This window comes from Mauremys reevesii, linkage group 1 (assembly GCF_016161935.1).
Source record: "Mauremys reevesii isolate NIE-2019 linkage group 1, ASM1616193v1, whole genome shotgun sequence".
Classification (NCBI taxonomy): domain Eukaryota; kingdom Metazoa; phylum Chordata; order Testudines; family Geoemydidae; genus Mauremys; species Mauremys reevesii.
Window position 1 is genome coordinate 179,861,535 of NC_052623.1, and position 15,508 is coordinate 179,877,042.

At 39.8% G+C, this 15,508-nt stretch overlaps 2 long non-coding RNA genes across 2 annotated transcripts in view; one reads left to right on the forward strand and one right to left on the reverse strand.

Moving 5' to 3' along the window:
• The window catches only part of LOC120370214, a 52,659-nt gene extending 44,998 nt beyond the window's left edge, over positions 1 to 7,661 (forward strand). Inside the window, exon 3 of the long non-coding RNA XR_005583660.1 lies at positions 7,092 to 7,661. This is a non-coding gene — a long non-coding RNA (uncharacterized LOC120370214). The remainder of the gene's footprint in view (positions 1 to 7,091) is intronic.
• On the reverse strand, positions 480 to 15,144 carry LOC120370218. The gene is made up of 3 exons (XR_005583662.1): positions 15,012 to 15,144; positions 3,357 to 3,446; positions 480 to 851 (listed from the first exon to the last, which is right to left on the reverse strand). It is a non-coding gene; the product is annotated as an uncharacterized LOC120370218 (long non-coding RNA).
• Between the last annotated feature and the right edge of the window lie 364 nt (positions 15,145 to 15,508).

The window sequence follows — 15,508 nt, forward strand, 5'->3', positions numbered from 1 at the left end:
GACTGCTTGGTGAGTTGGGTGTAACCAAGCAAACATTCATATGTTGTAAAGGATCCAAAGGATAAAAGACATTATTAGTTAAAGCCAACCAAGAACTCAACCAAGAAATGAACTGAAAGCAGTGCAGACTCTGGATCACTGCTGTGATATGTTTCAGATGATCCACTCTATTACGTAAAGGGACAGCTAAATTCTACATAGATGTGTATTTCTTGCAGGTACCTTCTGTCTTAAGACTGTCAGCTCTTTGGGTCAGAAAATCTATGCCTGTTCTGTTTGGAAAGAGTATAATATCCAGTAGATGGTACTAGAAATAAGAATTAATAATAGCTTGATCTTGCAGTGATCTTTAGGGTGGCCCCATGTAAAAGGGAAGCAATCATTCGTGTGGCAAAGGCCTGGATAAATTTAATAAGGGCCATTATGAACAGGAAAAGTCAGTTTCCTAGTCGAGCAAAAAAAAACAACAAATAAAACTCTTTCAGGTATCCCAGCCTGCTTTGCTATTCTCTACAGTCATATTAACAGAATACAAATAACTCCACGGTGAACATAAATCAAATTATAGAATTAGGTAGGAATTATGAGTCTTTCATATTATAAATCAATGACTTAAGCCTAGCAAGCAAACAAATCAATTCAAATAAAGGAGCCACGGGCTTTTCCTCGGAGAACCTAACGAGCTGACCCACCTCATCTGATTAATTGTTTCCCAGTCCTAGCCTGCAGCCCAGTTTCAGACAATGGGATATCTCTCTTTATTCATAATTTCTCTCCTATGCTCCTTCTGTAGCACTATGCTGCTTTCTTTTGGGTCTTTCCTTCATCTTCCCTCTGTGGATCATTTTGGTCTATGATAGGGAAAGAAAAGAAAACAGAAAAAGATGCCAGCCACCTTAGAACAGACAGGAAAGAAAAAGGTGAAAAATTCATACTAGTGTCTGTGGAGGAACAATTGTGAAGGGACAGTGCTGAGGGGATATTACAAAGGAGGTAATAATTTATGGAACTCTTCCTTCCAGGATGCTATAACAAGCTTTGTAATATCTGAAGCCAAAGCCCAGATCAGGTGTTTACTTTAGCTATATTTAAACAGCCTTCCTGGACACCCTCAAATCTCCAGTCCTCTTTCTAACTCTATTACTCTGTGTATACACACAATGCAAACATTCATTGAGAATATCTAGAATGCACATAAGTTGTGTTAGAAACTGTTTTGGGTTCCAAGTAACATATACACCTAAATACACAGGTCAGCTGAAACCAGACTACCCCAGTACAAGTCACCCAAATGTTTTATATGGGTCAAATCCTGAATTCTTTACTCAGCTCTTATCAGACAGACTTGATGAAACTCTCATTGTAATAAGGGCTACAGGATATGGCCTCTTATGAAGACCACCCATAGTGACAGTATAAATGTATACTTTATGCTGTCCAGGTTAGAATTCATTACTGTTAAATGCATGGAAGCAAGCACTGACACTTCTGTCGCTTGTAGCAATAGCAAAGAGCTGTAACTTGAGGTCCTTAAAGATCACATACTACTCTTAACCACGAGTAAAGTAATTATGATGTCCTGTCCAAAGTGATGGGAGTTTTGTTATTAGTAAGGGAGTGACTATGCTAATGAGCTGATATAAAGTTAGCATGAGAATGCAAATGCCTGTGTCAAACTTCTGAGCATGTGAACTAGATGTTTCCAGAAGCATGAGCAGACGCTGAATGATCTATGTGGTGCATCTAGTTAAAGTCCCTTCTCTAATGAAAAACTGACGCTTCCCGAGGAATAATTTAAATTGGGTAATTACATTCTGCCAGCCTTAAATGCCTCCTGTAGTGCCCATTAGATAGGTTCACTTTTCCTCCTAAAAATACGACAAACAAACCCCATTGTGGCAGGCCAAGAATCCCTTCTATGTTCCATCCAGACATGATTTCTGTATAGATGGTCTACAAAACTCTTTCAAGACCAAACATGTTATATTAAAATACAGTTGTTGTTATCATTAGTACTGGCTACAAAAACTGAACTCTTCAAGAAATGTTAAACAGCAAGTATCCACAATGCTCATGAAGATATATAAACATTAACAGCTTTGTTGTTTTTTCTTGCTTTTTTTTAAATAAGTAATATCTATTCATCAAGTAAAAAACCGTGCTTTAAAGCTTTATAAACAAAGAACTCTACTCAAGGAGGAGATGTTAATAAGTAATCAAACAAAGAGCTCTGTTATAGAGATTAAATGCTCCTGCATCTAAGTACAAAGTTCATGTTGCAAAGTGCAGCTGTTACTCTGCTTATAACCCTCTAACACCTTTAGAACCCTGGTTCAAAGTCTGTCTGTCTGCTCTCCTGTTACCAAGCTGACTAGGGCAAAGTCCAGCCCAGGTTCAAAGTTCAGTGTCTGAAGGCTTGCTGATTGTGTCTTTTATGCAGAACTGACAAGTTTTAGATAAGCCATGAGCTGCTTATATAAGATTATTACTACAAACAACTGAAAAGCTCCTGTCTTAGATTCTTACACTTAAGGTTTGGTTACAGGCGTTAAATTTAAATGAGGCCACTTACTAATTTAAAAAAAAACACATTATAATTGATACTACTTTAAATAATATAGACTACTTTAAATAATGCCTTTTGAAGGAATAGACCAGTAAAATAACACCTGCAGGAAATAAAGCCCATTTTAAATAAATCTCAGTAGAGGGAAAATGAGCTAAATTAAAAGAATTAATTCTCTGTATGCAAAGAGGTAGATTAGCACTGAAAACTGACCTGTGAAAAATAGAGATGATCATTTATATGTTTTGTTTGTACCATAATAAAATGTGCTTTCATTTGTTAGACAAGAGGAGGGTGGGAGGGTACATCAAGATACTCTAATTTCCTACTTTCTTTTCCCCTTACAAGGTTTTGAATGGAGCTGACCCTGTGTGTCTGCTTGAAGAGGGCTGAATATAACTCCCTCCCAAGTCTGTCTGTGCTGCTGCTTTAATTGGCCAGTGGCAACAGCAAAGACCATTCCACCAGGTACTGGCTGTAAGCATGCTGCTTTCCCAGAGAGAGGACATAGGTTGGTCCTCAGTCCAAATCTTGTGTGGCAGTCCCTTGTCACTACCACTGTCAGGGCGGTCCAGTAAAATGCACGCCATAAAACAATAAAGCCCTGGGAAATGAAACCTTAGTAAACAAAATGATTATATTGAGTATATCTATTTAGCAAAATGTTAGTGTGTGTGTGTGTGTGTGTGTGTGTGTGTGTATTCAATGCAAGCAGTCTTGTTAAATGGAAATGCCAGTGTTTATCAAAGGCTGCATAGCTCATATTTACTTTAAAAAATGTAACAAATACCTGTGAAGATTCAGTGTTTTCATGGCAGTGGCTGGCTCAGAGTTTCCTTCATGGCGGCTGCCATCTTTCATGTCAAGGTACTGTTAAGAACTGAGAGAGAGAGAGAGAGACTCTCGCATTGATTTCATTTGAAAAAATGCTCCAACTTAAACCCATTTTAAAAAATACATTTAAATTTATGTTTAATTCTTCCATGTGGGTGTAAATAGATTTTATTGTTTAAAACTAGCTTGTTCTCTTTTTCTTCATAAGCAGGTGGAATCTATGAACCAGTTTGCCCTGTTTATGGATAGAACTCACAACCAGATGCCCAAGAAAACAGAGTTCCCCAGGAGCACAGACTGACAACACCCCTACCAGGGACCCAGAGTTGGGAGGCAAAGATCTTAAATGTGGGTGAGGACAGCCAAGGTGGCAGTCCTGTTCAGGATTTAGAGCTATGCTTCCACTGCTAAAACTCCTGAAACAAGGCAGGAGCAGCACTACTCCCTGCCCTCCTCTGGGGCTAATTCCCTCTCTAGGGAGCAGTTTGGGTGCATGGTGTGCACACAGAGATCTGAGAAAGCTGTACATGAAAGATACAATTTTCCTTGAAGACTTTTGTTCTTATGAAGTATTTTCCTTTCTTGCACTTCCTTTTTCTCTTATAGGGGGGAAGGATAGTTCAGTGATTTGAGCATTGGCCTGCTAAACCCAGGGTTGTGAGTTCAATCGTTGAGGGGGCTATTTAGGGATCTGGGGCAAAAATCTGTCTGGGGATTGGTCCTGCTTTGGACTAGATGACCTTCTGAGGTCCCTTCTCACTGTGATATTCTATGATTCTCTCACACCCCTTCAAGGGCAAAGCCAGGAGAGAAGCTTCCTAGCCACCAGCCAGCATTTCTCCCAATAGTTTAACACAAATGTCTCATTGACAATAACAAGGCAAGTTCCTCTGGCAGGAGTACGGAAAACTAACAAACAAGATTAGAACAAAATAGGATTGGCACATTGAAGTGAATATTACTCTTCTTTGCTTGAGAAATCTCCTTTGTTGTTTTCAGTAAGATTTTCAAATTTGACCTCACTCACACCCCATACTGGAATTGGAGGGATAGACAGAGAGTATGGGCTTGTCTACAGAGGCTTGTTTTGCCTTTTTAACTATGCTGGTATAGTTAAAGCACCACTGTTCCCCTTCCCCTTCTGGAATGAATGTAGTTTTATCAGTAGAGAGGTGCTTATACTGGTATAGCTTATTACAGGTTGGGAAATTAAATACCTTCCCCTGGTATAAGGCCCCTTTATATCAGTATAGTTGTGTATACGCTAGGGCTTTTACTTGATATAACTATGTTGGCAAAAATCACCCTCCTAACCAAAATAGTTATACTGATAAAACTTTAAGTGTAGACCAGGCCTTAGTGTGATAAAGTGGGAGTAATAAAGTGGGAATAAAAGAGGCATATTATCTATATTTACTTACAATAGTGGATAACATCTTGTCCTTCAGTAAAGAGAAAAAGTTAATTTAAACAAAACAATATTTACACACAAACACTTTCATCCATGCACATACATACTTTTAAAATATATACTGAAATTTATCTAAAAGGAACATTCATATTTCAATGCTTTCCCCAAATTAATGGAAGAGAGATTGTCTCAACTACAGTTAGTCAGTTCACAGGGAAGATGGTAGCTCTTTTTCCAAGATAATAAATTAAGATGCAACTGCCTGTTCACAAGCAGGATTGTGACCTGAATATCTGATTTTTAATCTGCATAATCAGAGGTCAGGTTTTCCCATTTTGCACTAGGTATTACAGTGTAATTTGTCATGGCAGATTTTTATGACTAATGCCCTGATCCTGCAAAGAAATGCACTAGCATGGAACCTTTGCTCATGCAGTGATCTTTTGACTACAACCAGACTCCATGCAGATGAAGATTATGCACCAGCTGATCCATACGCAGGAGCAAGGCCCTAGTTTGCAATACATATGGATGCAGCACCTCCTGTTAAAGATGTAGCTTCCATAATACTCTTATTATGGAGACACTGGTTGCAGCACCATAGTTAAGGTTGAGTCAGAAGGTTTCAGTGTTCTCAGAGCTTTAAAACTATGGTTTCTAAAAACCTTAATGTAATGGCAAAAGCCAAAATGTAGAATCTAAAACTTGAGCACTATTTAAATATTTCATGGTGGTTTGATGAAAAACTGAATTGATACAGAGAGAATGATTAGAGTTCTAAAATCACCCCATTTGGCAATTTTTCACAGGCTTGTTATCTTTATGTGTCTGCCCTTTAATATTCTGGGATCCATCCTTTGTCTACAGTGATGTTTCTCATGTGCTGATTGCGTTCATATCAGTTACGAATAGGGAGTATTTATCAACAGCGCATTTGATAACTATGTAGCCATAACTTTATATATGTGTGCCAAGCTCACCCTGATGAATTAAATGACTAATCTACTGAAGTGAAGATACCATTAAAGAGACAAAAAGAGACTTCCCTAAATAGTTCTTGCATTGTTGTTGTAACCGTGTCAGTCCTAGGATATTAGAAAGACAAGGTGGGTGAGGTAATATCTTTTATTGGACCGACTTCTGTTGGTGAGAGAGACTCTAAAAAGTAGTTCTTGTTTGCTAATATTTCTTTGCTTATGTGGATTGAGTTTAGACCCTTAATGCTATCTTAATGTAAGACTTTATTGTGTGTTTGAAATTCCTATTAATATGTAATTTTTTATGTTGAGTGTATTCTTAGATCAAAAATAGTGTAGGAAAAACCCTGGTACACCTAATTTCTCCATTGTAGATGTTTACTGTCTGTGCAAAAATTGAACCATAGTTCTTCTTTATCTATATGAAAGATGAGTAGTTCCCTTTATGGATAGAATGAGAACAAAAAGGGAAAAATTAGGTGTACTGTGATTTTGTCAGGTTGAGAAGCTGTACTCTATTACTGTGACTAAAATTACATTTGCTTGAGTAGAGCGTGTATTGTACATAAAAGTTTTTTTAAGAATAAATTTGAATTTAAAAAGGACTTAATATGACTTTAGTCAAGTCAATCTCATATAGCACATAAGGTTAAATAATGTTGTAATGTTAATGATGATAAGCTATTTCATGTATTAGGTACACCTTGCTGAATGAGTGGGGACACAATATAACATATTGTTATCATAAGTAAGCAACATAATAAAAAAGTCTTTTAAAAAGCAACGTGTTTTAAGTTTAACCAAGCTGATCTGAACAGAACTGATCTGAGACCCAAGTGTTAGGTCAATGAGGTTTTGGTTTGTTTTTCAAAGTATCTATCCAATATTTGGAGTGTGTGCTGTGGGTCTGGAATTTTGACCTAAAAATCTGTGTTTTGTATGTGAGTAGATTTCTGTAATCTGGAATATTTCTACTGATACAGGGCCAAACTGCTATACCTTCACAGTACCTTATACCTCAAATAGTCCCATTGAGATCAACGGTAGGGACTGCGGCATGGATGAATATGAGCTGGTTGACGCTCAGTCTGGACAAGATAGATGTGATGCTGAGAGAAACAACTAGAAGAGATAGAAATAATCTTTGCTATCTGTAAGATTGAGGGTGTTCACCTGCCACTGGTAACCTGAGTTTATTACAGGTAGTCAACTGCTATGTTTCGAAGATCAAGTGGTAGTGATCAAAAAGGTATTTTACCATTTACACCTGGCCAGATGATATGGCCTTTTGTTTTCATTGTAGATCTTGCTACCATCGTTATTGCCTTTGTCAATTCAAGACGAGACTATTGCCGTGAGTTCAGATGGGGCTACATCTTAAAACTATTTGGAACCTGGAACTGGACAGATTTCAGCTATCTCCTTGGAAAGTGGGATGTCTTATGGAGATGGTACAAGGGATGAGCTGATTATAATGCATTTTATTTTTGTAAATTTAAATAATTGGCAGAGTGTTCAGAGCCTGTGTATGGATGCTTTTAAAAAATATCAGTTTGGCCCACAGTACAGATGGAATTTAGAATAGAAGAGAATGTTTCTTCTTTTTTTACATGAAATATCCCTTATTCAGATAACTACAAATTTTAAAATGTACTGACCAAGATTAGATAGACTATTGCTTTCATTTTATTACTCCGTATGGACCTAATCCTCCAAACACTGATGAGCATAAGTAACTCTGTCTCTGAGTTTTACCTGATTGAACTGAATGGTAACTCATGTGAGTAAAGGTATGTGTGTGCAGGACTGAGACCTAAGTAGAAATAGCAGGGATATGTCTGATATTCTTTGTTTACCCTCTTTCAATAAAGCAATGGGGTGTTTTGATTTTTTGTTTGGTTTTTAAGTTTTATTGTTGTTTTCTGAATCTATTTGGATTTCCAGGCCTGCTAAGCGGTACATTGAAGAACTAAAATATGATCTCTGACTTGGCAACAGCAAAAAAGGGACATTTACTCAAATGCAATAAAGATAAGCAATAAGTTTCTGTGACGCATATAGTGTATACTCTGCTCTCTTGACTGTTTTTTCTTCTCTGAGCAAAAACCCAACAGAGGAAAGAGAAAAAGCACACGCAGCAATTTACCAAATTATTCAACCAGCTCACTTCCGTCAAAATGTTCTAATATAGGCAGAGATATAACCCTCAAAACTTGGTGCATCCTTTCAGACCTACTTTTTAATTGTAGTCTTGGTGGCAGAGGGAAGATGCTGACAAAGGGGCCTGATCTTGCATTCCTTGCACATCTCCATCTCCCACTGAACTCACTTGGAGTTCTTTGTATGTGCAAACAGTACAGGATTGGGCCCACAGTGTTTAAACTGGGTATTACATTTTCCCACATAAGTTTAGCAGATTCTACTGAGTCAGCATCAACCAGACAAGAAAGTGATGTGTGTTTAAATTCACATTCTTTAAATAATAACGGTAACTTTCACATAAAGGGCAACAGATAGTGTTCAAGTTTAAACTTCTTGTCCTCACCTTCAAGACCCTTCACAGCTCTATGTCTTCCTATTTATATTCTCTCGTCACATGGGCTCCCCTTTTCCCCATTTTTTTACTATCAACTTTAATGGCATTAAAGTTAAATTAACAGTAACTGCTGCTGAAAATCCTACCCTACATTTATTAAGCATCAGTGTAATGCACCCACTTCTGCAGTGGAAAGTTGGCACCACCCAGCACAATGAAAAGCAGTGCATGGGGCGGGGGTGAAACTTTAGCCAAATAAACCAAGACAAACCTCTTTTCTTGCAAAAAGCGCCAAGGGATTGTTAATGATCAGACGGAGCAGAGAGGACCTTGGTTTTTAAAGCGCTCATCTGAAAAACCCTTGTGCAGTAAATTGAAGCAGACTGTAGTGAGGGTAGTAATATTTTTATGCTAATAAATGTGTCATAAGTAATTTGTCAACAAGAAGGTGGAATATAGTCTGAAGGAAGTCAGATAATATTTTCTTTTCACAAATAAATAGGCTGGAGTCCTAGCAAAAATCTTGTTAAAGATTTATCAGGGTTTGTTTTTGTTTTTGTTTTTTGAGGGTGTGGGGAAGAGATATCTGTATATTTAAATTTTATAATGCACCCATCACTGTGCCATTTAGAGTACAGCCCAAGGTAAGGGGAGGTGCAGGGGCACGCTGCCCTATGGGAAGCATCAGGAGGCACTCTGCCTCAGAGAGGCACAGTACTTTATTAGAGCACCACACCCTATACACTACTATTATACCCTATTGTCCTAAGAAGATCAGCCAGTCTTGGTGGCTAATGTGAAGGTGGATGACACCGTGGCCATGCTTCCTCCCTTCCCCCCCATGCATCTCTGGAGAAGCAGGCAGCCCCTGTCCTTCCCAGCATGAAGGAACTAGAATTCTGTCTGGCCCTTGCACAGAGCACATAAGAAGGGAGACCACTTCTCCTGCTCATTGTGCACCCACATAATGGCCAGGCAGCCTCTGGCCTTCGCACCCACTTTTGGTTGAAATCCTGTCCCTGTTCACCTCAGTGGCAAAACTTCCATTGACATCAATGGGGCCAGAATTTCACCCTTTAATTTTTTGTTTCCACCCTCAGGAGCTACTGCAAATAACCTTCATCCTCTTCCGCTGTGTACATCCAACAGTGTGGGTTAAAGTCCAGACTGACAATTTGGCACTGCTGTGCATAATGATACCATGAAACAGTCATCCAAAGGTCAGTGACTTGCCATAACCCTAGACGTCTGAGCTGAGTGGAAAATAGATTTATTTGTTTTAATTCATTCTTGCTTTTAACAGACTTTGAAGGGGTGAGTTAGTAACCCAACAATTTTTATTTAAAAGTTGTATGTGAATGTAGTGCTCATTGAAGATGCCAGATCAGCAATAGATGATATGGAAGCCTTCTGTATAGCCATACGACAGGTACAGTACAGACAGACATGTAACCTTATACTTACAATATGACTTGGTGGTGAGGGATGAGGAAAATGGCTCATTTTCTATATCCAGCCTGGAAAACTCTACTGCAACTGCCAATATGTTGAGCAAGTCTGGCATCTTGTATTTGCATGTTATTTGTTATACTGATTGATTACATCTTTTTACATATGTGCAACTCTTTCCTATCCCAGGAGCTTTGTACAGCCTTTCCCACTCAGTCTGAGGTCCTCAGTGGAATATTCTTGTCAGTTTACATTCTCCTCAAAACCATATGTCTCACAGAACGATGGAATAGGGCTCCCTTCAAAAGCCAATTAGCCGATACTGCTATAAGACAGGCCACGGGGGTTGATACAGAAATGTGACACAATCCTTTAACCCAGAAACTGAGTGTGTGACCTCCAAAAATATTCTCTATCTCAGCTAATCTGGGAAGTGAAAAACTCAACCAAGTTCTCTCCTGTAGGAGTTCAAATTCCAGCTACAGGGCCATTGGGTCAGTTTTAATATCTTATTCTTTCATTTGTTCAATAATAAAATAACAAATGAGGTACAGACAGGCATACACCATCTGGCATATAAATGCTAATTTCTTAGTGCCAATACTTTTTGTGACGATTGTCAGAGATTTCTTTGTTATTCTGAACTTATTAACATGTTTCTTGATCACTACATATAACTTCTCCTTTATATTAGTTATGTTGTGCGTAAGGGCATGTCTTCCTTTGGGGGAGATTATAGGCATATTTCAGCTGAGCAATGGATGAACAGATCTGTCAGTGTGTGTACAAATATAAAAGTGCTGGCTACTCACCCAATATGCTGTGCAGGGAAATATGATAATACGGGATGATTATGAACTTCCTTTCCTTTATGGGTAAGCCATAAACATTACAGATGTACTGTACACTTAGTCTCTTTTTTCCTTTTTAGGTTTATAATGGCATTTCCCTACATGTGAAATAAAAACATGCACTAACAACCAGAAAATAAAGTCAGTTGTCCTGTGGCTGAAACATACTAAAACAAAATAATAAGATTTAAAGTTAGAAGATATGAGCATAAAGGAAGTCATTGCAAGAAGAAAAAGTCTGAACTAAGGTGTGAAATGTATGTGAGTGGTTAGGTGGGGAAAGGGTCAGATTGCCGGGGCAGAAGATAATTAATGGACCAAAGGGTGTGAGGCCACATTCTAAAATAAACAGCTGATAATTATTCAAACAGCTAGAGGATGATACAGAACGGATAATAATACGGTTTGGGAAGAAATAAGATTGTTAAACAAAATGAAAAAGAAAATAGAAAAATAACAGGATCTACTTATTCTACTTTAATTTCCTTATTAAATTATTGCTCATGAAGAATTTCATGATAAAGAAATTCAGGTCAGTACTAAAGGAGATTTACAGAGTTATTTGTTGAAAGACACAGTAATGTGCATAATACACTCATGATAGATCTTAGGTGTCAAGACATCACTTTTCCCAATAGGTAGTTTCCCAATCTGTCATACTTCTGTTTCAAAACATGTAAGTGATGACTGCCAATTCAGGAGGAAATGAAGAGTATTCCTAAACATGCATTAGAAGTTTCATAGAATCAGAGAAACATACGACTGAAAGGGACTTTGATAGTTCATCTAGTCCAGTCCTCTGCACAGAGGCAGGACTAAGTATTATCTAGACCAGTGTTTCTTAACCTTTTGGATACCAGGGACTGGCTTGCTGCCTTCCTTGTGTAAACTGTTCTTAAAAACCTCTACTGACAGAAATTCCACAATCTCCCTAGGTAACTTGTTCCAATGCTTACCTCCCTGACAGGAAGTTTTCTTCCTAACATCTAACCTAAATCTCCTTTGTTGAAATTTAAGCCCATTGCTTCTTGTACTGTCCTCAGTGGTTAAGGAGAACAATGTGTCACCCTCCTCCTTATAACGATCTTTTATGTACTTGAAAACTGTTATCATGTCCCCTCTCAGTCTTCTCTTCTCCAGACTAAACAAACCCAGTTTTTTCAATCTTTCCTTAGAGGTCATGTTTTCTAGATCTTTAATCATTGTTGTTGATCTCCTCTGGACTTTCTCTAATTTGTCCACATCTTTCCCAAAGATGTGCCCCAAACCAGATACAGTACTCTAACTGAGGCCTTATCATTGTGAGTAGAGTGGAAGAATTATTTCTCCTGTCTCGCTTACAGTATTCCTGCTAATACATCACAGAGTGATATTCACTTTTTTTTTTTGCAACCCTATTTCATTGTTGACTCATATTTAGTTTGTGATCCACTATAACCCCAAGATCCTTTTCTGCAGTACTCCTTCCTAGGCAGTCATTTCCTGTGTGTGTTTGTGTGTGTGTGTGTGTGTGTGTGTGTGTGTGTGTGTGTAATTGATTATTCCTTCCAAAGTGAAGTACTTTGCATTTATCCTTATTGAATTTCATCCTATGTATATCAGACCAGTTCTCCAGATTTTCTCAAGATCATTTTGAATTCTAATCCTGTCCTCCAAACCCCTCCCAGCTTGATATCATCCACAAACTTTATAAGTGTACTCTATATGTCCTTATACAAATCATTGATGAAGCTATTGAATAGAACCAGATGCAGGACAGGTCCCTGTGGGACCACACTCAATATATCCTTCCAGCTTGATTGTGAACCATTGATAACTACTTGAGTACAGTACATTTGTTATAGCCTGAAAGGGAACTACAATGTCACTTCACATGACCATTTTCTGTAGAACTAGATCTGTGGAGCTTCCCATTTTAGGGCTCAATTCAAGAGCCGTTGATGTCAAAGGGCTTTAGCTCCTGCCTTTATAGAATTGTGCAAACATGCTTGCAAAATATGGCTCTCCTTTTACTGGCAGTGTCTCTTACTGGAGAACCCTAGTGGGCTCATTTAAGATACTCTCCTGTCCTTTGAAGGAGACTAGCCTTGAATGGGGATGTTTCTAGGACTCATCTAACAATGATCAGATGTGAATCCTGTGACATTCTGTACCTTGGGGGGAGTATATTGTAACCCCCATATTCTTCATTTTCATATAATCGTGATCTCACATATAAAGTATGCCTGGTAAGGTCTCAGGGGGAAGGTTACGATCTGCTGAAAGTCATTTCTCTATCCATATAAGTGTATCATAAATGCATATGAAGTTATGAGAATTGTGTTGTATGGTGGTCACTAAAGCATGCTGTAAGTTGGGGAATCAGCCAGATATTAGCTCCCCAGAGGCAACAGCAAGGAAAGTAACCGGGGTGTCAAACAGCCCATCAGCAGCCATTGTCCAGCAAGGGAGCTACAATTCAATTGCATGAGGCCCCACCAGGGGAATTGCTCAGCCTTACTTGGAGAGACTCAGCAATGCCCCCCAGACATGCCTGGACTTGTGCTCCAAAAGCACATGGACTGAGGGTATAAAACAAACAGAGTGGACACAGGTGGGGGCAAGAGAAGGGCCCCGTATATGTTGCAAGCAACCAAGACACTGAGGAGAAGACAAGACTCCAACACAGGAGATTGGCCCAGGTTTAAGGAACAAACCTGTACATTAAGGACTGCAATATCCAGTGGGGTGAGAGAAACTGCTTAATCTAGTTGCTGCCCGGTCTAATAGGGTTGAGAGTTTAGACTGCATGCTTTTATTTTATTTTATTTTATTTTATTTTGGTAACCACTCTGACTTGTTATGCTTTGACTTATAATCACTTAAAATCCATCTTCATGGCTAATAAATCTGTTTGTTTGTTCTACCTGAAGCAGTGCATTTTGTTTGAAGTGTGTCAGAGGCTTCCTTTGGGATAACAAGCCTGGTACATATCAATTTCTTTGTTAAATGGATGAACTTATATAAGCTTGCAGCGTCCAGTGGGGCATAACTGGACACTGCAAGATGGAGGTTCCTAGGGTTGTGTCTGGGACCGGAGATATTGGCTAGTGTCATTCACTTGCAAGTAGCTGGGAGCAGCTTACATGCCAGAGGCTGTGCGTGAACAGCCCAGGAGTGGGGTTTCTCACAGCAGAGCAGGGTAAGGCTGGCTCCCAGAGTCAAGGAGTGGACTCAAACCAACGTATCTCGGTGTCATTCTTGACTGCACACTGACCTTTCATGATCAGCTCAAGAAAATAGTCTCTAAATCAAACTCTCAAATCAACATTATTCAAAAGTTAGCAGGAACAGGCTGGGGATCAGCTGCCTCAGTGTTACTACCATTGGCCTTGGCCCTGGTGCACTCAGTTGCAGAGTATTGTGTACCAGTGTGGACAAGAAGCTACCATACTTAACCTGTGGATAGACAACTGAATTAGACCATGCAAATCAATACCTCTACCGGGACAGCACCAGCCTCTTCCTGGCAGGGCCTGAGGTGGTCTAGACAGAAAATTGGGAGGCTGTGCCTCCCTGCCCAGGAGGCACTGCCCCTCTCCATGGCCCTGCCCCCTGGCTGGGGCTGGGGCTGCTCCACAGCTCCCCACTGACCTTTGTCTGCTTGCAGCTGGTAACACCCACCAGGGTGGGGGAACCTGGCTCCAGGCCCAGCAGAGCCCTTGGAGAGAAGTGACCATCAGGGGCAGGGCCCAGAAGTCCAGGCCAGAACAGGCCCTGCACTCTCCATCTGTCCTGAGCAGTGTAACCTGGAGGCAGGGACATGGGAGAGGGGCTGCTCTCGGGCCCTCTGACCCTTCACCTGGGCTTATTCCTGCGCTGCTGCTGGTGGCAGTGCTGTAACCTTCAGAGCTGGATGTCTGGCCGGCAGCCACCGCTTTCTCCACTCTGCCTTCAGAACTGGGCAGCCGGACAGTAGCAGCAGCTATGGGGGGGCAGGGAGGGGAGGTGAAGGCAAATTTTGGAGTCATTATAGCCCCCACAAGCTCCCCCCTAGCACCACATGACCACCTCATGTCTCTGGATCTGGCCAGGGAATGGCAAAGTGTCTGGACCTCACCTACCATTCCAAACAAGAACATTATCACTGACTCAACAAGCCACCTTCCTGGTTTCAACTTGCCATGCAGACTTTGGACCACATTGAACCACATCCAAACAAACTATGGAAGATGCAGCTACTTGCTGCTGAAGTGGAAAATCAAAGACTCTCCTTCATGCAACTATGATGAAAACATTCAAACCATCAAATACAACATAATGTAGTGCCCCAAATATGGATTCAGGGGTGAATTGGATGATATCCACAATATCACAGAGGAGGACTTGAAATAGCTTATGGACCTACCACGACATCCCCCACATGTGAGGGAGAGTAAGGGTATCAGAATCTGGTCCCTAGAAATTAAAGGAGGAAATGCAAGTCAGAAAACCAGTCCCTTGCCAGAAGGATTGTTTCCTTCATTAGAAGCCAAATTCTGATAGGTACTACCTAACATGAGTAAACATAACTAAACAAATAGTCCTACTGACTATTCAGAGTAAGGTAGAGTGAGAGTAAAGGAATCAGAATCTAGCCCTTTATTTGCTAGTGTTTGATGCATTCTAATTTAAGAGTTCTCCAATAATGGAGCTTCTATTACTTTCCTTCAGAGATTATTTTTTATACAGTAATAGTTCTCTCCCTCTCTCTTTGAGGTAGTTTCTCTTGATATTCAGTCAATATTTCTCTCTCTTAAATCTTCTCCTTTACTTCTAGGTATATCACCTTCTCCCATTCTGTAAGTAATCCTTCTCATTCCTTGCTGTTTACACCCTTATGGCAATTCTCATGCCACCTCCTGT